The 22,495-nt window shown below is 46.9% G+C and overlaps 1 protein-coding gene across 5 annotated transcripts in view; it reads left to right on the top strand.

The window, feature by feature from the left end:
* Nucleotides 1-22,495, top strand: part of XPNPEP3 (X-prolyl aminopeptidase 3) — a 415,780-nt gene that overhangs the window by 225,726 nt on the left and 167,559 nt on the right. The gene's annotated exons all lie outside the window — the stretch shown is intronic.

The following is a 22,495-nucleotide window of genomic DNA, read 5'->3' on the forward strand; positions in this document are numbered from 1 at the left end:
ATATAGAAACAAAGTGTACATGTGTTGAGTGAGTGTGTTTTGTATACAAAAGTTTATATAACTTTAAGGTGGAACCAAAAGGAAAGCCGGGTACTCGTCAAGGGACATACGTGTAAGTGACATATACGGTGGCCAGGGAGGCATCCCTGGTTAAATAATATTTGAGCATTAGAGTATAGCGGACCATAAGGTAACAAGACCAGGAGGTCATAAGGTAACAAGACCAGGAGGTCATAAGGAACAAGACCAGGAGGTCGTAAGGTAAAAGGTCCGCTATAAAAGTCCAGTGGCACAACGCCTGGGGTGTTGGTGCAGAACCCATATAGGCCATACAAGCTCTGGCTGAAGGAATCGCAGCCGGAAACATAGATTCCATTGATCTTTCAGTACATGACAAGTAGTGCTCGTATACTGAACGATTGGACCGCACGTTATTGTGTGCAGTAGTTAGTAATCTGACCTAATACCATTAGAGTAAAGTGGTCACAAACGCTATCTGTACATTCTGACGTGATTTGTGTAATTTTTTATTTTTGGAAGGGAAGTTCGCTGGTCACTCAGGAACTATCTAACAACCCCAACTTTACTGGAAAGAGTAAGTGTCCTGCGGGTAACCCTCATATGTTCCAGTAAACTAAAGGTTCACAGGGGCCCTAGGTTGGGTCCAGCAGCTCTGGCTACAGTGATTGCAGCACAGGCCAACGTGGGCGAGAAGTAAGTGGGGTACTTGATAAACCACCACCGCCGGCCTGCCCAAGGACATCTTGGTTTGTTTGTAAGGGTTCGCTGAAAGCCTTGATATTCAAGGAGGAATAAGCAACGCCTGCAGATTATGGGGGCCATTTGTTCAGGTAGGGGGCGATCAACCCTGGTTCAGGTTGATTCTGTGAACCGACCAGTTGGGTCGGCACGATATGTAATGTGTGAAAAATATGGAATTCACACCGAATCTTTATGTGATGAATGGGAGAGAATGACTGTACAAGACAGGGACAAGTTCCCAAGAATAGGTAGCTTTAGTCCAGAAGTGTTACAAAATTTAAGGAGGAGGATATGTCTCGTAAAATCAACAAAGAGACGAATTCAGCATCATGATTATTTACAGTTATGGCACCAGGAAGGTGAGATACAGAGAGGTTTGGCTCTGGCGGCAGGATCTGGGGCAGTCAGGAAGTTGATTGCCACAGCTCCTCCCCCACCATACATTGCAGGAGAAAAGTTGATTGCGGAGAGAAACGCACTGGGTTGTAAAACACAAACTCTTAGTAACACTGTAAATGTTAATGATGTTAACCAAATAACTCATGCAAGTATTAACCCGTGCAAGATGTACCCTGTTTTGAACCTTCCTCAGGAGTGTGATCAAGAAGACGATTCAGCAACAATTTCAGCTCTCTCTCTTGCAGCCACCATAGCAGAGACCACAGTAGGCACAGCGACACCCACGAGATTAGTGAAAGCCCCTAGCGGAGGGATAGGTGAGGTCGTGTCAACGGGTAAGTACGGCACCATGCACTACACTGAAACAATTGTACCACAACAAGCTGTAGAATCTACACAGGAAGAGGCTGTTAGAATTGCTCCTGTAAGGGTAATAGCAGTCCCCAATGGAAAAACAGATGTCTCTGGAGCCACTCCCATAAGGAACATTGCCATGTACACTCCATTTTCCAGAATGGAATTAAGAACAATAGTGTCCGAATTTCCTGACCCCAGGAAGGATTTAGTTGCTAGCCAAAAATACATCAGGGATTTAGGTAACACGGTAGAACCCAACAACAAGGATTGGCAGATACTGCTAAGAGCTTGTTTACCTTCCAATGTTGATGCAACTCAGTTTTTAGCTGATTGTGCATTGGATAAAGATGTACCGCTTACAGACGTGTACAACAAGGATAATGTAAAAAGGATAAATTTACAGCTAAAAGAGTATTTCCCAGCCGTTGTTAAATGGAATAAAATATTTTCCATTAAGCAAAAGGAGTCCGAAACGGCAACAGAATATTTTCACCGGGCACTATTAGAAATGGCAAAGTACGCTGGTATAGAAGACATTAAGACCAACCCAAACCATCGGGAAGTAGCAGTATCTGTACTGATGGATGGTTTAAAGGAAACATTAAAGACTAGGGTTCAGACCACGCAACCATGCTGGCGAGGTCTGTCAGTGTCCGGCTTGAGAGAGGCTGCTATTGATCACGACAGAAACATCACTAGGCACAGGGAATCGCAAAGTGATAAGTTGATGTCCGTAAGTATACAGGCGCTGACCACAAGGCAGCCTGCGTATGTACCACCGAATCCTGTGGGTAAGGCAAGTGTAATAACATGTTTTTCTTGTAACAGACCGGGACACTTTGCACGAGAATGTAGAACAAAGAATGTACAAAGATCTTTTCAGCCCCCTAGACAACAACACAACACACGACATTGGGAGCAGGGTCCACAGAGGCGGAGTTTTGAGCCACATACAGGGGAAACAAAAAGATATCCCCCAAACAGAGATTGGCATGCCTCTGGTAGCTCCCAGCTAACTCCCTCACAAGTAGTTGCTGCCAGCGGGATTCAGGGAGGTCAGCATACCCAATAGGGGTGTGGCCATACCTGTAATCTGCAGCCAGTTAAGTTGATTGCTAGTCTTGGAAACGAACCAGAAATTGCAATCAATGTGGCTGGTAAAACTTTAAACTTTCTTGTAGACACAGGGGCGGCCAAGTCAGTGATAAATTCGACAGTGGGCATGAGAACCACTGGTAGGACAATTCCAGCCATGGGAGTAACAGGAGTAGTCCAGCACTACCCTGTTAGCAAACCAGCCGAGATTACAATAGGGCCTTTGCATACCAAGCATTCCTTTTTGCTGGCTGCATCTGCACCAACTAATCTCCTGGGAAGAGACTTACTATGTAAAATGGGTTGCGTCATTTATTGTACTCCTGAAGGTGTATTCTTGGACATCCCTGAGAATCACGCTCAGGAAGTACGAGACATGTTAGACTCCCCATCAAAATTAATGTCACACACCATTATGACAAATAGGAACCCATCCCAGGTAGAAGAGATGACATCTCAGATACCAGAGTCACTTTGGACAAAAGATGGACAGGACACTGGATTAATGGCAAACGTAGCTCCAGTAGTTGTGCAAGTAAAAGATGGTAGGATAGCTCCAAAAATCCCACAGTATCCTCTGAAGCCAGAGGTGGAGTTAGGAGTTTTTCCCGTAATAGAGCGCTTGCTACAACAGGGCATTCTAGTAAGAACGTCCAGCACCGCAAATAGTCCCATCTTCCCTGTTAAAAAGAGTGGGGGGAGGGGTTACAGGCTAGTGCAGGATCTAAGGGGGATTAACAAAATAGTTGAGAGTCAGTTCCCCGTAGTGCCTAATCCAGCTGTCATCCTAATGCAAATTCCTCCCACTGCCAAATTTTTCACTGTTATTGACCTCTGCTCCGCTTTCTTTTCGGTACCTCTGCACCCTGACAGCCAATATTTGTTTGCATTTACATACAGAGGAGTCCAATACACGTGGACTCGGTTACCCCAAGGTTTCATAGATAGTCCAAGTATATTTTCTCAGGCTTTGCATGATTGTTTACAGTCTTTCCAACCAGACAGTGGATCAGTATTGATACAGTATGTGGACGATTTATTACTGTGTTCAGATTCACTGGAAGCATCTCTGAAGGATACGAAACAGCTCCTGTTTCATCTTTCAGACACAGGTCACAAGGTTTCCAAAGACAAGTTGCAATTATGCCAAGCTAAGGTAAAATATTTGGGACACTGTCTAACACAAGGACTGAGACACCTGACCGCTGATAGAATCCAAGCCATTAGAGGCATGACACTGCCACAAACCCAGCAACAGATCAGGACGTTTTTAGGAATGTGTGGGTATTGCCGTAATTGGATCCCAGGGTTTTCCATATTGGCGCTACCTTTGCAGGAAATGGTCTCTTCAAACAAACCTGATCGGATTTCGCATACAGACGAATCTGAAACAGCATTTGAGAGACTCAAACAGTGCCTAACGCAGGCACCAGCACTAGGTATGCCAGACTATGGGAAACCCTTTGAACTATACGGAACAGAAAGTGCTGGGTGCGCAGCAGGTGTACTAACACAAAAACACGGTGATGCCAGCAGGCCAATTGCATACTACAGCGCCCAGCTAGATACGGTAGCGCGATCCCTCCCCACATGCTTGCGTAGCGTTACGGCGATAGCATTGCTAGTAACAAAAAGCGAAGATGTCGTGCTAGGCCACAACCTCACAATCCATACACCGCATGCGGTATCTGCCTTATTGAATTCTGCCCAAACCAGACACGTCTCATCTGCAAGGTTTACAAGATGGGAATTGGCATTAATGGCCCCCGTAAACATCACCATAAGGAGATGCAGCGCATTAAATCCTGCAACATTTCTCCCAGGTGTGCCTGGTCAGACACAAAGGGTGGAAGGTGAGAGTGATGGGGAAGGAGGATTTAATGCAAAGGAAGATACACATGATTGTATGGAATATTTGACCCAAAATTTTACCGCAAGGCCTGACATCAGTGACAATCCACTGAAAGATGCAGAACTCACGTTCTACACGGACGGTAGTTGTCACAGACAGTCAGACTCGGGAGACTTGTGTACTGGATACGCAGTCGTAGATGACCAAGACACCATAGAAGCGGAACCGCTAGGCCCACCTCACTCAGCCCAGGTTGCTGAACTGGTCGCCCTAACCAGAGCATGTGAATTGGCTAAGGGTAAGTCTGCCAATATCTACACCGATTCTAGATACGCGTTCGGGGTAGTACATGATTTCGGAGCCCTATGGCGGCTCAGAAATTTCATGACGGCAACTGGCACACCGATAGCGCATGCAGCTCATATAAAAAGGCTTCTAACAGCGATACAGGAACCCGACAGAGTGGCTGTTATCAAATGTAAAGCACATACATATAGCCAAGACCCAGTATCCCTTGGTAACAGCCGAGCAGACGAAGCTGCAAAGCTTGCAGCTGCTACCCCCATACGGACAGACACCACACAACTGATGGTATTTAATACCATCAACACACGAAAGTTGTGTGAAATGCAGAATTTGTGTTCCACTCAGGAGAGAGCAGTCTGGAAGGCAAAGGGATATGGCCAGGAGTCCTCAGGGCTCTGGACGGATGGACATGGTAAACCAGTGGCCCCCAGGGCATACCTTCCGTGTCTGGCTGAAGCAGCTCACGGGCTGACTCATCTAGGCAAGGAGGGGATGTGCAAATTGGTAAGAGCATACTGGTGCGCCCCAGGATTCTCCTCTCATGCTAGTAAAAGAGCAATGTCATGCCTTACCTGTCTGAGAAAGAATATTGGAAAGGCAATACCTACAGAACCATCCCATATCCCACCTGCCGGCGGCCCTTTCCAAGTAATACAAATTGACTTCATTCAATTGCCCCCATGTAGAAATTTAAAGTATGTACTTGTCTGTATAGATGTTTTCTCAAATTGGGTCGAAGCTTTTCCAGCAGCTACAAATACCGCTATGTTTACAGCTAAGAAAATTGTGCAGGAATTTGTATGTAGATATGGTATCCCTAGAATCATTGAAAGCGATAGGGGTACCCATTTTACAGGTGATGTCTTCCAAGGAATGTGTAAGTTGATGGGAATTGATAGCAAGCTGCACACTCCGTACCGTCCACAGGCGAGTGCGAAGGTCGAAAGAGTGAACAGCACTATTAAAAATAAATTGAGTAAAGTAATGGCAGAGACAGGATTGACGTGGCCAGAAGCTTTACCCATTGTTTTGTATAGCATCAGAACCACTCCCAGGTCCCCTCTTAATCTGTCTCCTTTTGAAATCTTGTTTGGTCGACAACCGCATGTCATGATTAACCCTCAGGATGATTTGAAATGTAACAATGAAGTAACTGTAAAGTACTTGATTAATATGAGTAAGCAGTTGAGGAATCAAAATGATAATCTGAAGTTGGTGATTCCTGATTTACCAGATAGTAATTGTCATGACATTGAACCTGGGGATTATGTAATGATACGAAATTTTCTACGCTCAGGTTGTCTTATTGATAGATGGGAAGGACCATACCAGGTCTTATTGACTAGCACCACAGCATTGAAGGTTGCTGAGAGAGAGACTTGGGTCCATTCATCCCACTGCAAGAAGGTTGCTGATCCAGAGAAGTCCCGTGATAAGGAACAGACGGTAGAGGTTGTATCACTGGAGTGTCTGTTCCAGGAGGACTGAGGCGGCACCTGAGCCTTGAAGACCGGAAGCAGTTGTCGACTCCCCTCTCCCTTTTATTGTTTTTCTCCACTTCCCATCCCCTCTCCCTTAAAATTTCTGTTTCCCCCTTCTCAATCTTCTCCATTTCCTCCTCAAAGATGGACTTGCCCAAAGAGACTGTGATCCGGATTTTGATGTTGACCATGATGTTGACCAGAGCAGTCTATTCCGGCGAGAGTACCATAGAGGTCGAGAGAGGTTCTGGAATGGGTTCCGAATATGATGATGGAGGCGTAGTTTTCCAAGATCAACCAATCCAACAAGCAAAGGCGAGTATCAGAAAACGATCCGATAGAAGAAATTGTGATGGATTGTTAGCTGAGGAAAATTGTATCTGTAGGCTCTGTGATAATCTGGTTGAAGATGGATGCATAAAGAAATGCCAATCTAGTTTTAATATCCATATAGACCGGCATCCATTGAGTGACTATCACTCCTTAGTGGGTAACGTGTTAAACCAAACAGATTGTTGGGTATGCTCTCAAGTACCTCAGGGTCACAGTAAATCAGGGCTAGTACCATTTCCTTTAACGTTAGGGGAGGTACTTGAGCTAAGTGGTGGGAGACCGGTGGACCGGAGGTTTAACATCTCCAGCCCTCCTAGTTTGAAGCTCCACCAATACCATGTGGATAGGTCCCTCATATGTTTTAACATCTCCAATCCCAGAAAACCGGGAAATTGGGAAGTGTCATGGAGCAACCTTACCATGACCTTTTCACACAGAGCAGATAGAATGCCTACAGATACAGAGCTCGTACGCCACATAGCCAGTAGAGGAAAATCTTTCCGGTATCGATATACCTTAGGAAATAGGATTACTAAAGTTGGAGAGGTATCACCAGGATACTGTGCACATATCGTACAAACCGATACGTGCATTAGGCAGATGGAAGAATTAGGGTCAGGAGATTTCACCTGGAAGGTTTGTAACATGGTCATGTCCTTCTCCGTCCCATATGTTCTCCCCGATGATGCATATTTCATATGCGGGAGAAAGGCGTACAAGTGGCTTGCCCCAAACTCTGAAGGATTGTGTTATATTGGAAAAGTATTGCCTGAAGTGATGACTGTTACACATGACAAAATGAAGGACATACACCGTGGTGCCCAAGCTCCTTATACTCACACTCATTACGAGCACCGAGTTAAAAGACAACTGTCAGAAAGGTTAGAGCATCCGGCCTCTGATCTTATCCATGAATCCACCGGGATTCAGGTTCTGGTAGCGTTAGATTTCACTCGTACCGCTCGAGGAGTGATGAATTATAGATACATTTCCGCACTCGCCAATTTGTTAGATAATATCACTGAAATGTATGATGACACGTTTAGATATACTGGAAGAGAACTTCAAGCTTACAAAACAGAACTAGTTCAGCATAGGATGGTTCTTAATTATCTTACAGCAGTAACAGGCGGATATTGTGTTACATTGGCAACACAGTACGGCATAAAGTGTTGCACGTATATCACAAATAGCACCGAGGATCCGGTAGAGGTCATAGACCAAAAGATGGACGATATTCTCCAACTAAAGTGGGAATTTCGTCGAAAACACAATCTCACCCTTGCTGCTGTAGGTAATGAGCTGACTGGTTGGGTGTCATGGTTGAACCCGCGAAATTGGATCTCCGGTTTAGGAGATTGGGCTCAAGGAGTCATAATGGATGTTGGAAAGTTTCTACTGTGTATTTTGGGTGTCGTTATATCGTTTGGATTGATATTTAGATGCGGGCAGGCTTTAATGAGGTGCAAACAAAGTACAAAAGTGATGAGCTTGAGGAGTGAGGAAACTGTAATTAACCTGGATTTGATTTATGACCCAATGCTAGAAACCATGACGTAATGATGTAATGAGTATACGGTCCGTCTTTCACCCATTTCTATGTATTCCTCCGAGGTACAAAGACCCACGTAGACGAAGGATTTGATGAGCCAAGGGGCCGACAACGGAAAGATGGAAAGAAGAAGAGCAGACGACCTGATATACAAGATTTTGATGGACAATGCCATGGGTACCCCAGTTTCCCTAGGAACTTTAAAATCACGCTAGCCCAACATTTTTTGTAAATCCATGGACGTTGTTTGCTTTACTCACGATTTATGAGCAAAAGCACAAAGAAGAAGACTCCAATCAACCGACACCAATCAAGACCTCAATCGACGAATGTACATTTCCCTGACATAGAATACCATTGCATTTTCCATAAGTGTTCTCTATCTTCATCTCTACAACCCTCAGGTAATGACACACATAGACGATAGGGAATTCAGGCACAGATATCAGCAACCACATACCTCCCCCATTCATGTATCATCAACTAAAATGTGCATCCCCATTTTGTTACAACTACAGCCGAAATGAGCTCGGTAAAGTTTGACAGCCCATCCACAGACCTGTACCACAGGATAAGAAGGAATTCAAATGTATACTTCGCAATACCTCGAAGCTTGATTTACCACACGTACGGCACGATGATACATGACCCCCCAAACATGGATTCATACACACATGCTTCTGCTATCTCACTAGGTCATACCCTCTTCACACCTTCTCCTCTCTCCTCCCCTACCCAACCATGGAAATCAATTAACCCCTGACTTACATTTTTCTCCTTAAATGTTTTGTGGCAGTTATTATTGACTGCCAAAGGGTGGACTGTCAAAGTCAGAAAAATGTCTCAATGCACGTTGCCATATTTGCACCGCACACTGGTCCGCGCTGCGCGTGCATGCGCTCTCCCGTGGATTCGCATACCCGCAATAACGTGCACTCGCAGGCGCGGTATGCGTATTTACGGTAGAGTTTATGTAGTCGTAGCGTGCGACTCATTCGTTACAAATGTTCACAATTAATGTAGTTTATAGATCATGGTCCCTTTGATAGATTCTGAAAGTTTGGTTAAAATACAATGTCCCAGAGCTGAGGAATCCCTCTTTATATCGTACGAAGGGTCTAACAGGAATCATACAGCAGTGTTTGGTACCCATCGGAAGAGTATTTAATTAGCAATATTCCGGTGTTGGTTTGGAGCGTATTAATCGCTCGTGCGAATAGTTATGGACATAAGAAGTTTATGTCCATTTCTATTAATTACACATACTCAGGTATGCGGCGGGAAACCCAGTTTCCCACCCACCTGAGCTGTTGGAAATCGTCACAGCCCACCTGTATGAATCACCCTATGACCTTTTGTTATGATACAGGGCCGAATTCCTTCGGCCAATGGACAATGGGATTGTAGGACCAGGAGATTGCATTGTGTGTGGGGCATAAATAGGCAGGCCGACCACATCCAGCTCTCACTCTCTCATCAACGGTTATCTGCTGATAGCCGGGAGCTGGATATCGAGGCGCAGGCGATCATACCCTTTGTGCGTAAGTTTCTCTCCGTTATCATTGTCTTTCTGTGAGCCAATTTCTCTCATCTCATCTCATCTCTCTCTCTCTCTCTCTCTCTCTCTGTTCTGTTCTCTCATATCTCCCCTAGACTAGGCTAGTATTGTATTGTATTAGATAGTATTGTATTGTATTGTATTGCATTTAGGTCAGTGTAGTATTGTCTTTTTGTATTTATTGTTTAGTTCTGTGGTTAGGAAGTCTCTGTTATATTGTAGTGTATCATTTGTACTGTTATCCCCTTTTACAAGTATATTAGATATAATACAGTTAATAGGCCTTGGAACCTAAACCAGTATCTGTGTATTTTCTATAGTGTTAAGTGTTCACTTGAGCGTCGGTGACGCTCAAGCAGCTGTGTAGTTAGTCAGGTTACACAAGGTTGCACTTACACACTGTACTCACATTAAGGTATTCAGTGTATTTCATCGGTATAAGGTTTAACATAAAGGTATAGTGTTGTGAGCGTCTGCATCGCTGGTGACCTCCTCGTGGTCTCTAGCGTACGCTACGTTACAGCGAATCTTTCCCCTAGACATAACGCAATAACGTGTCCTGTGATCGCTGGGCCGTGAGCGAACGTGACGCTTGAGCGTCTCGCCTACGGCTGAGCGATCGCTACGCAGATAGCGTACCATTACGGTACTTCTTAAGTAAACAGCGTACAGTGTTCTTAGCTTCATAAAGGGTTGTTTATACGACAAAGGAATTTAGTATTGTCAGCGCACAGAGGACCCATGGCCTCTGCCTCTCAGACAGGACCTGCTGCAACAAGGGCCCTGTCTGTTCCAAGACTTACCGCGGCTGCGTTTGACGGCATGGCGGTTGAACGCCGGATCCTAGCGGAAAAAGGCATTCCGGATGAAGTTATTCCTACGCTGATAAAGGCTAGGAAAGACGTGACATCAAAACATTTTCACCGTATATGGCGGAAGTATGTTGCTTGGTGTGAGGCCAGGAAGGCCCCTGCAGAGGAATTCCAACTGGGTCGTTTCCTGCACTTCCTACAGTCAGGGGTGACTATGGGCCTAAAATTGGGGTCCATAAAGGTCCAGATTTCGGCCCTATCCATTTTCTTTCAAAAAGAACTGGCTTCACTGCCTGAGGTTCAAACATTTGTTAAGGGAGTGCTGCATATTCAGCCCCCTTTTGTGCCACCAGTGGCGCCCTGGGATCTTAACGTTGTGTTGGATTTCCTGAAATCCCACTGGTTGAGACACTTAAGACCGTGGAACTAAAGTATCTCACGTGGAAAGTGGTCATGCTGTTGGCCTTAGCATCGGCTAGGCGTGTGTCGGAATTGGCGGCTTTGTCATGTAAAAGCCCATATCTGATCTTCCATATGGACAGGGCAGAATTGAGGACTCGTCCCCAATTTCTCCCAAAGGTGGTGTCATCGTTTCATTTGAACCAACCTATTGTGGTGCTTGCGGCTACTCGGGACTTGGAGGACTCCGAGTTGCTGGACGTAGTCAGGGCTTTGAAAATATATATTTCCAGAATGGCTGGAGTCAGGAAGACTGACTCGCTGTTTATCTTGCATGCACCCAACAAGCTGGGTGCTCCTGCTTCAAAGCAAACTATTGCTCGCTGGATCTGTAGCACGATTCAGCAGGCTCATTCTGCGGCTGGATTGCCGCATCCAAAATCGGTGAAGGCCCATTCCACAAGGAAGGTGGGCTCTTCTTGGGCGGCTGCCCGAGGGGTCTCGGCTTTACAGCTTTGCCGAGCAGCTACTTGGTCGGGTTCAAACACATTTGCAAAGTTCTACAAGTTTGATACCCTGGCTGATGAGGACCTTGTGTTTGCTCATTCGGTGCTGCAGAGTCATCCGCACTCTCCCGCCCGTTTGGGAGCTTTGGTATAATCCCCATGGTCCTTACGGAGTTCCCAGCATCCACTAGGACGTCAGAGAAAATAAGAATTTACTCACCGGTAATTCTATTTCTCGTAGTCCGTAGTGGATGCTGGGCGCCCGTCCCAAGTGCAGATTTTCTGCAATAAGTGTATATAGTTATTGCTTAACTAAGGGTTATTGTTATGAGCCATCCGTTGAGTGAGGCTCAGTTGTTGTTCATACTGTTAACTGGGTAAGGTTATCACAAGTTGGACGGTGTGATTGGTGTGGCTGGTATGAGTCTTACCCTGGATTCAAAATTTCCTTTCCTTGTAATGTCAGCTCTTCCGGGCACAGTTTCCCTAACTGAGGTCTGGAGGAGGGGCATAGAGGGAGGAGCCAGTGCACACCAGATAGTACCTAATCTTTTCTTTAGAGTGCCCAGTCTCCTGCGGAGCCCGTCTATTCCCCATGGTCCTTACGGAGTTCCCAGCATCCACTACGGACTACGAGAAATAGAATTACCGGTGAGTAAATTCTTATTTTCTCTTACGTCCTAGAGAATGCTGGGTACTCCGTAAGGACCATGGGGATAGACGGGCTCCGCAGGAGACATGGGCACTTTAAGAAAGACTTTAGATCTGGTGTGCACTGGCTCCTCCCTCTATGCCCCTCTTCCAGACCTCAGTTTGATACTGTGCCCAGAGGAGATGGGTGCACTTCAGGGAGCTCTCCTGAGCTTCCTGACAGAAAGTATATTTGTTAGGTTTTTTATTTTCAGGGAGCCTGCTGGCAACAGACTCCCTGCATCGAGGGACTGAGGGGAGAGAAGCAGACATACTTCTGTGAGTTTCAAGGTTCTGCTTCTTAGGCTACTGGACACCATTAGCTCCAGAGGGAGTCAGAACACAGATCTCACCCTGGAGTTCGTCCCGGAGCCGCGCCGCTGTCCTCCTCACAGAGCCGGAAGATAGAAGCCGGGTGAGTATGAAAAGAAAAGAAGACTTCAGAGGCGGCAGAAGACTTCATGATCTTCACTGAGGTAACGCACAGCAGTGCAGCTGTGCAACATTGCTCCCACACACCTCACGGTAGTCACTGTAAGGGTGCAGGGCGCAGGGGGGGCGCCCTGGGCAGCAATATAAACCTCATTTCTGGCAAAAGAGATATATATACAGTTAGGCACTGTATATATAAAGAGCCCCCGCCAGTTTTTATAATATTTAAGCGGGACAAAAGCCCGCCGCCGAGGGGGGCGGGGCTTCTCCCTCATCACTCACCAGCGCCATTTTCTCCACAGCACAGCTGAGAGGAAGTTCCCCGGACTCTCCCCTGCTTATCCACGTTGAAAGGGGGTGGGGGGGGGGGGGCACATAATTGGCAGCAAATAATAGTATTACAGCGCTACTGGGTAAACACATTGTGTGTTTTTCCTGGGGTATTAACGCTGGGTGTGTGCTGGCATACTCTCTTTCTGTCTCTCCAAAGGGCCTTGTGGGGGAACTGTCTTCAGGTAAGAGGATTCCCTGAGTGTGTGGTGTGTCGGTACGTGTGTGTCGACATGTCTGAGGTAAAAGGCTCTTCTAAGGAGGAGATGGAGCAAATGTGTGTGTGTGTGTGTGTGTGTGTGGTGTCTCCGTCGACAACGCCGACACCTGACTGGATATGTGGAATTAAGTGCTGAGGTAAATTTATTGCACGAAAGATTAGAGAACAGACAGGGAATCTACCCATGTCTGTCCCTATGTCGCAGGGACCTTCAGAGTCTCAAAACTCCCACTATCCAAAATAATAGACACTGATACCGACACAGAGTCTGACTCCAGTGTCGACTACGATGATGCAAAGTTACAGCCAAAACTGGCAGAAAAGTATTCAATATATGATTATTGTAATAAAAGATGTTTTGCATATCACTGATGACCCATCTGTCCCTGACACGAGGGTACACATGTTTAAGGGGAAGAAAGCTGAGATAACATTTCCCCCCTCTCATGAACCATATGAATTGTGTGAAAAGGAGCGGGAATCTACAGACAAGAAACTGCAGTTTCCCAAAAGAATTCTCATGGCGTATCCTTTCCCTGCTAGGGCCAGGATACGATGGGAATCCTCCTCTAGGGTGGACAAGGCGTTGACACGTTTACCCAAAAGGTAGCGCTGACATACCAAGATACAGCTACCCTCAGGGATCCTGCAGATAGCATGCAGAAAAGTACTTTGAAGGCCATTTACACACATTCTGGTACACTACTCAGACCGGCGATTGTGTCGGCAGGGGTTTATAGCGCAGTAGCAGCGTGGACAGATACCTTATCAGCGGAAATTGAAACCCTAGATAAGGATACCATGTTATTGACCCTAGGATATATAAAAGATGCTGTCTTATATATAATACATGCTCAAAGAGACATTGGTCTACTGGGTTCTAGAGTCAACGCTATGTCGATTTCTGCTAGACGTGTCCTGTGAAACATGCAATGGACAGGGGATGCCGACTAAAAGAGGCATATGGAGGTTTTACCTTACAAGGGTGAGGAATTGTGTGGAGAAGGGCTCTCGGACCTGGTCTCCACAGCTATAGCTGGTAAATCTGATCTTTTGCCTTATATTCCCTCACAGCCTAAGAAAGCACGACATTATCAAATGCAGTCCTTTCGGTCGCAGAAAAACAAGAAAGTACGAGGAACGTCCTTTCTTACCAGAGGTAAGGGCGCAGGGTACAGCTAGTTCCCAGGAACAGAAGTCCTCCCCGGCCTCTACTAAATCCACCGCATGACGCTGGGGCTCCGCTAAGGGTGTCCGCCCCAGTGAGAGCACGTCTTCGACTCTCCAGCCACATCTGAGTTCACTCACAGGTGGATCCCTGGGCAATAGAAATTGTTTCACAGGGTTACAAGCTGGAATTCGAAGAGGTGCCTCCTCGCCGGTTTTCCTTATCGGCCCTGCCGGCTTCTCCCCCAGAAAGGGAGATAATATTAAATACAATTCACACATTGTATCTCCAACAGGTGGTGCTCAAGGTTCCCCTCCTTCAACAAGGAAGGGGATATTACTCAACCTTGGCTGTAGTCCCGAAACCAGACGGTTCGGTCAGACCTATTTTAAAGTTAAAAGCTCTGAACCTATACTTGAAAAGGTTCAAATTCAAGGTGGAATCGCTCAGAGCGATCATCGCCAGCCTGGAAGGGGGGGATTTTATGGTGTATCTAGACATAAAGGCTGCATACCTTCATGTTCCCATTTATCCACCCCATCAGGCGTACCTGAGAATTACGGTACAGTATTGTCATTACCAATTTCAGGGTAATTGGCGGAAATGATGGTGCTCCTACGCAAGCAAGGAGTCACAATTATCCCATACTTGGACGATCTCCTAATAAGGGCGAGATCAAAAGAGCAGTTGTTGAACAGCGTGTCACTTTCGCTGAAGGTGTCACAGCAACTCGGCGGGATTCTCAATATCCCGCAGTTACAGTTGGTTCCTATGACTCGTCTGCCCTTCTTGGGTATGATTCTGAATACGGACCAGAAATTTATCTTCCGATAGAGAAGGCCCAGGAACTAATGACTCTGGTAAAAAACCTATTAAAGCCAAAACAGGTGTCAGTGCATCACTGCACTCGGGTCCTGGGAAAGATGGTGGCATCTTACGGGGCAATTCCCTTCGGCAGGTTCCAAGCGAGGACTTTCCAATGGGATCTACGGAACAAGTGGTCCGGATCACATCTACAGATGCATCAGTTAATCACCCTGTCCCCTAGGGCCAGGGTGTCTCTCTTATGGTGGCTGCAGAGTGCTCACCTTCTGCATGGTCGCAGGTTCGCCATCCAGGACTGGATTCTGGTAGCCACGGACGCGAGCCTCCGAGGTGGGGGAGCAGTCACACAGGGAAGAAACTTCCAAGGTCTTTGGGTCAAGTCAAAAAACTTGTATTCAAATCAACATCCTGGAGCTGAGGGCCATATACAACGCCCTTCGGCAAGCGGAAACATTGCTTCGCGACCTACCGGTTCTGATCCAGTCAGACAACATCACCGCAGTGGCTCATGTAAACCGCCAAGGCGGCACAAAGAGCAGAGTGGAAATGGCAGAAGCCACCAGGATTCTCCGCTGTGCGGAAAATCATGTAAGCGCATTTTCAGCAGTTCATTCCGGGAGTGGACAACTGAGAAGCAGACTTCCTCAGCAAACACGACCTGCATCCAAGAGAGGACTTCTTTAGGAAGCCTTCGCACAGATTGCAAGTCAGTGGGAACTGCCACAGATAGACATGATGGCGTCCCGCCTCAACAAGAAGCTACAGAGGTATTGCACCAGGTCAAGAGACCCTCAGGCAGTAGCTGTAGATGCCCTAGTGACACCGTGGGTGTTCCAGTCGGTCTATGTATTTCCCCCTCTTCCTCTCATACCCAAGGTGTTGAGAATGGTAGGAGGGAGAGGAATGAGAACAATCCTCATTGTTCCAGATTGGCCACGAAGGACCTGGTATCCGGATCTGCAGGAAATGCTCACAGAAGATCCGTGGCCTCTTCCTCTAAGACAGGACCGGTTGCAACAGGGGCCATGTCTATTCCAAGACTTACCGCGGCTGCGTTGGACGGCATGACGGTTGAACGCCGGATCCTAGCGGATAAGGGTATTCCGGATGAGGTCATTCCTACGCTAATAAAGGATAGGAAGGACATGACATCTAAACAGTATCACCGTATATGGCGAAAATATGTTTCTTGGTGTGAGGCCAGGAATGCTCCTACGGAAGAATTCCATCTGGGCCGTTTCCTTCACTTCCTGCAAACTGGAGTGAATTTCGGCCTAAAATTAGGATCTATTAAGGTTCAGATTTTCGGCCTTATCCATTTTCTTTCAAAAGGAATTGGCCTCTCTCCCTCAAGTACAAACTTTTGTGAAGGGAGTACTGCATATTCAGCCTCCTTTTGTACCTCCAGTGACGCCTTGGGACCTTAACGTGGTGTTAAGTTTCATTAAGTCACATTGGTTTGAACCACTTAAAACGGTGGAGTTGAAAATTCTCACTTGGAAGGTGGTCATGTTATTAGCCTTGGCTTCGGCTAGGCGAGTGTCGGAATTAGCGGCTTTATCACATAAAAGCCCCTATCTGGTTTTCCATATGGTTAGAGCGGAATTGCGGACCCGTCCTCAATTCCTGCCAAAAGTGGTTTCATCCTTTCATATGAACTATTGTGGTGCCTGTGGCTACGCAGGACTTGGAGGATCCCGAGTCCCTTGATGTGGTCAGGGCTTTGAAAATTTACGTGGCCAGATCGGCTACAGTCAGAAAAACAGAAGCACTGTTTGTCATGTATGCAACCAACAAGATTGGTGCCCCTGCTTCAAAGTAGACTATTGCTCGCTGGATCTGTAACACGATTTAGCAGGCGCATTCTATGGCGGGATTGCAGTTACCTAAATCGGTCAAGGCCCATTCCACTAGGAAGGTGGGCTCTTCTTGGGCGGCTGCCAGAGGGGTCTCGGCGCTACAGCTGTGCCGAGCTACTACTTGGTCGGATTCAAACTCCTTTGCAAAGTTCTATAAGTTTGATACCCTGGCTGAGGAGGACCTCCTGTTTGCTCAATCGGTGCTGCAGAGTCATCCGCACTCTCCCGCCCGTTTGGGAGCTTTGGTATAATACCCATGGTCCTTACGGAGTCCCCAGCATCCTCTAGGACGTCAGAGAAAATAAGATTTTAAACCTACCAGTAAATCTTTTTCTCGTAGTCCGTAGAGGATGCTGGGCGCCCGTCCCAAGTGCGGACTACTTCTGCAAGACTTGTATATAGTTATTGCTTAAATAAGGGTTATGTTATAGTCTCATCGGTCTTGGACTGATGCTATGTCGTTTTCATACTGTTAACTGGATAGTATATCACAGGTTATACGGTGTGGTTGGTGTGGCTGGTATGAATCTTGCCCTTGGATTAACAAAAATCCTTTCCTCGTTCTGTCCGTCTCCTCTGGGCACAGTTTCTCTAACTGAGGTCTGGAGGAGGGCCATAGAGGGAGGAGCCAGTGCACACCAGATCTAAAGTCTTTCTTAAAGTGCCCATGTCTCCTGCGGAGCCCGTCTATCCCCATGGTCCTTACGGAGTCCCCAGCATCCTCTACGGACTACGAGAAAAAGATTTACCGGTAGGTTTAAAATCTTATTTTCCGAATCCCCCGCCAGTATAAAGATTTAGAGCGGGAACGAAGCCCGCCGTCGGGGGGCGGAGCTTGTTTCCTCCAGCACTAACCAGCGCCATTTTTTCTCCTCAACAGAGAAGCGGCCCCAGACTCTCCCCTGCTGTTAGTTAATACAGAGGGACAAAACGAGGGGGAGGGGGGCACATTTATTTGGCGCAAAATATGTGCTGTTTTACAATTGTAATAAAAAGCGCTGACAGACTGGGGTTTTTTCTCTCAGTAAACGGTGGCGCTGGGTGTGTGCTGTCTCTCCTAAGGGCCTTATGGTGGGTCAGTCCCCATAATATTAGGTATCTCTGTGTGTGTGGGGATGTCAGTACGTCTGTGTCGACATGTCTGAGGTGGAAGGCTCATCTAGGGAGGAGGCAGAGCGGATGATTGTGGTGTCTCCGTCGGCGCCGCCGACACCTGATTGGATGAATAGGTGGAATGTTTTAAATGCTAATGTGACTTTATCACAGAGTTTGGACAAAGCTGAGTCCAAGGATTAAAGCAGGAAGTCAATTCATAGCTTTTACTGTGTCACAGGGCCCTTCGGGGTCGCGGAAACGTCCCCTTTCACAGGTAGTAGACACAGATTCTGACTCCTGTGTCGACGGTGATGATGCTAAGTGGCGCCCAAGGGTGGCCAAGTGTATTCAATATATGATTGTAACAATTAAAGATGTTTTGCACATCACTGAGGACCTCTCTGTTTCTGACACAAGGGTCGGCATGTTTAAGGGAAAGAATCCTGAGGTAACTTTTCCCCCATCTCACAAGCTGATCGCCCTGTTTGAAAAAGCTTGGGAAACTCCAGATAAGAAACTGCAGATTCTCAAGAAAATATTATGGCGTAACCTTTCCACTCCCAGGACAGGTTACGGTGGGAATACTCACCCACGGTGGACAAGGCATTTACGCGCTTGTAGAAAAAGGGTGGCGTTACCTTCCCCTGATACGGCAACCCTTAAGAGTCCTACTGATCGCAGACAGGAAACTACCTTAAAATCATATTGGGCGGTTGAGTTCAAGAGCCAATGCCATGGAGTTTTCTGTTAGACGGTCCCTGTGGACCTGCCAAGGGACAGGTATACTGTTTAAAAAAAAAAAAAAAGACTTTACTTTACAAAAGTGAAGTTTTATTTGGGGAGGGCCTCGCGGTTCGGGTTACACAGCGACCGCGGGTAAATCTACTCTTCTGCCTTATGTTTCCCCACAGGAAAAGAAAACACGGCAATATCAGATGCAGTCCCTTCAGTCGCATAAGTTCAGAAATGGGGGCTCTTCCTTCCTCGCCAGAGGTGGAGGTAGAGGGAAAAGAACACCATCTACGGCTATTTCCCAGGGACAAAAGTCCACCCTGTCCTCCACAAAATCCACTACATGACGCGGGGGCTCCACTGAGGGAGCCAGCGCCGGTGGGGGCACGTCTTCGACTCTTCAGACAAGTCTGGGTTCAGTCGGGCTTGGATCCTTGGGTGGTAAAAATTGTATCCCAGGGATGCGAATTAGAATTCGAAGATGTGCCTCCTCACCGATTTCTCAAGTCCTGCCAGTTTTCTCCTCAGAGAGGGATATAGTGACAGCTGCCATACAGAAACTGTATCATCAGTAAGTGATTATCAATGTTCTCCTTCTACAGGGGAAGGGGTTTTATTCAAGCCTTTTTTGTGGTCCCGAAACCGGATAGCTCGGTCAGGCCCATTCTGAATCTAAAATCCCTGAACCTATGTCTGAAAATGTTCAAATTCGAGAATGGATCTCCAGCCAGGAAGGGGAGGTTTTTTATGGTGGCAGTAGACATGAAGGATGCATACCTTCATGTTCCCATTTATCCTCCTCATCAGGCGTACCTGAGATTCGCTGTACAGGATTGTTATTCCCACGTCCGTCAAGTTGATGGCGGACATGATGGTACTCCTGCGCAAGCAAGACGTCACATTTATTCCATACTTGGACAATCTCCTGGTAACGGCGAGTTCAAGGGAAAAATTGTAACAAAGCGTATCCCTCTCCCTGAGAATACTACAACAACACAGCGGAATACTTATTCTACGAACGTCACAGTTGGTTCCAAACTCGACTGCCCTTTTTGGACATGATTCTGGACACACAAAAACAAAAGGTCTTTCTTCCAGAGGAAAAAGCCCAAGTACTCCAGAACATGGTCAGAGGCAAAATGAGTGTCAGTTCATCAATGCACTCATGTATTAGGAATGATGGTGGCGGCCTACGAGGCCATTCCACACGGACTTTTCAGTGGGACCTTCTGGACAAGTGGTCAGGGTCCCACCTGCACATGCATCAGAAGCCTGTCCCCCGGGCCAGGGTCTATCTTTCTCTCTCTCTCCTGTGGTGGCTCCAGAGTGCCCACCTTCTAGAGGGTCGCAGGTTTGGTATTCAAAATTGGGTTCTTGTGACCACGGACGCGAGCCTCCGAGGATGGGGAGCAGTCACACAGGAAAACAATGTTCAGAAAATATGGTCAGGCCAAGAGGCTTACCTACACATCAGTGTGCTGAAATTGAGGGCCATTTGCAACAGCCTCAAACTAGCAGAGAATTTTCTTCACAACCTGCCTGTTCTGATATAGTCAGACAACGTTGCGGCAGTGACGCAGGGGAACCGCCAGGGTGGGACAAAAAGCAGAGCAAAAATGGCAGAAGCCACCAAGATTCTTCGCTGGGCGAAAAATCATGTAAGCGCTCCGTCAGAGGTCTTCATTACAGAGGACACAATCTCCATCTAGGAGAGTGGGGACTTCATCAGGAAGTGTTTACAGTGGTGACAAGTCGTTGAGGACCTACTCATATAGACATGAGGGCATCACGCCTCAACAGGAAGATTCGGATGTATGGTCCCAGGTCGAGGGATCCTCAAGCAGCGGTGGTGGACGCCCTGGTGACACCGTGGGTGTTCAGTCGGTCTATGTGATCCCTCCACTTCCTTTCATCTCAAAAATATTGAGACTCATAAGACGAACAAGAGTGCAGACGATACTCATTGTTCCAGATTGGCCTCGAAAGGCCGGTATGCAGATCTTCAGGGACTGCTCTCAGAAGATCCGTGGCCCCTTCCTCACAGGGAGAACCTGCTACTACAGGGGCCGTACGTGTTCCAAAACTTACCGCGGTTACGTTTGACGGCATGGCGGTTGAACACCAAATCCTAGCTAAAAAAGGGTATTCCAGAGGAGGTCATTCCTACTCTTATTAAAGTTAGAAAAGATGTTACGGTGAAACACTATCACCGTATCTGGAGAAAATATGTGTCTTGGTGTCAAGCCAAGAATGTTCCTACTGAGGATAACCAACTAGGACATTTGCTCCATTTTCTACAGACAGGAGTGGATATGGGCCTAAAGTTAGGCTCAATTATGGTGCAGATTTCTGCCTTATCCATATTCTTTCAGAAAGAATTGGCTTCTCTCACAGAAGTCCAGACTTTGGTAAAAAGAGCGTTACACATCCACCCTCTTTTTGTGCCCCATTGGCACCATGCGACCTTAACGTGGTGTTAAGATTCCTTAAGTCACACTGGTTTGAACCGCTTCAAACAGTTGAATTGAAGTTTCTCACTTGGAAAGTGGTCATGTTATTGGCCTTGGCATCTGCGAGACGGGTGTTCGAGTTGGCGGCCTTGTCTTTCAAGAGCCCCTATCTGCTTTTCCATGCGGATCGAGCAGAGTTGAGGTCTCGTCCTCAATTTCGGCCAAAAGTGGGTTCGTCATTTCATATGAACCAACCTATTGTGGTGCCTGTGGCTACGGGATCCTTGGAGAATTCCAAGTCCCTTGACGTAGTCAGGGCCTTACAGATTTTATTAGCCAGAACGGCTACGGTTAGGAAAACAGATGCACTGTTTGTCCTGTATACAGCCAACAAGGTTGGCACTAATGCATCTAAGCAGACTATTGCTCGCTGGATCTGTAACACGATTCAGCAGGCTCATTCTACGGCTGGTTTTCCTGTACCGAATTCAGTAAAGGCCCATTCCACTAGGAAGGGGGGCTCTTCTTGGGCGGATGCCCGAGGCGTCTTGGCATTACAACTTTGCCGAGCAGCTGCTTGGTCGGGGTCAAACACTTTTGCTAAGTGCTACAAGTTGATACCCTGGCTGATGAGGACCTCGTGTTTGCTCAGTCGGTGCTGCAGAGTCATCCGCACTCTCCCGCCCGTTCTGGAGCTTTGGTATAAACCCCATGGTCCTTACGGAGTCCCCAGCATCCTCTAGGACGTAAGAGAAAATAAGATTTTTAACCTACCGGTAACTCTTTTTCTCGTAGTCCGTAGAGGATGCTGGGCGCCCGTCCCAGTGCGGAAACAGTCTGCAAGACTTGTATATAGTTATTGCATATGTAAGGATTAAGTTACAGTTGAGATCGGCCTATGGCTGATGTTGTTTTGTTCATACTGTTAACTGGTTATTGTATACCACGTTGTACGGTGTGTATGGTGTGTGCTGGTGTGTATCTCGTCCTTAGATAACAATATCCTTTTCCTCGTACTGTCAGTCTCCTCTGGGCACAGTCCTAACTGAGGTCTGGAGGGGGGGCATAGAGGGAGGAGCCAGTGCACACCCATTCTAAAGCTTTACAGTGCCCATGTCTCCTGCAGAGCCGTCTATTCCCCATGGTCCTTACGGAGTCCCCAGCATCCTCTACGGACTACGAGAAAAAAAAATTCCGGTAGGTTTAAAATCTTATTTTTTGTGATTCAAAAGTCTCAGCGTGCCGCCTCATCTTTCTATGGTATATATATACTGCATATGTG

The sequence above is a fragment of the Pseudophryne corroboree genome, chromosome 9 (genome assembly GCF_028390025.1).
Source record: "Pseudophryne corroboree isolate aPseCor3 chromosome 9, aPseCor3.hap2, whole genome shotgun sequence".
NCBI lineage: Eukaryota > Metazoa > Chordata > Amphibia > Anura > Myobatrachidae > Pseudophryne > Pseudophryne corroboree.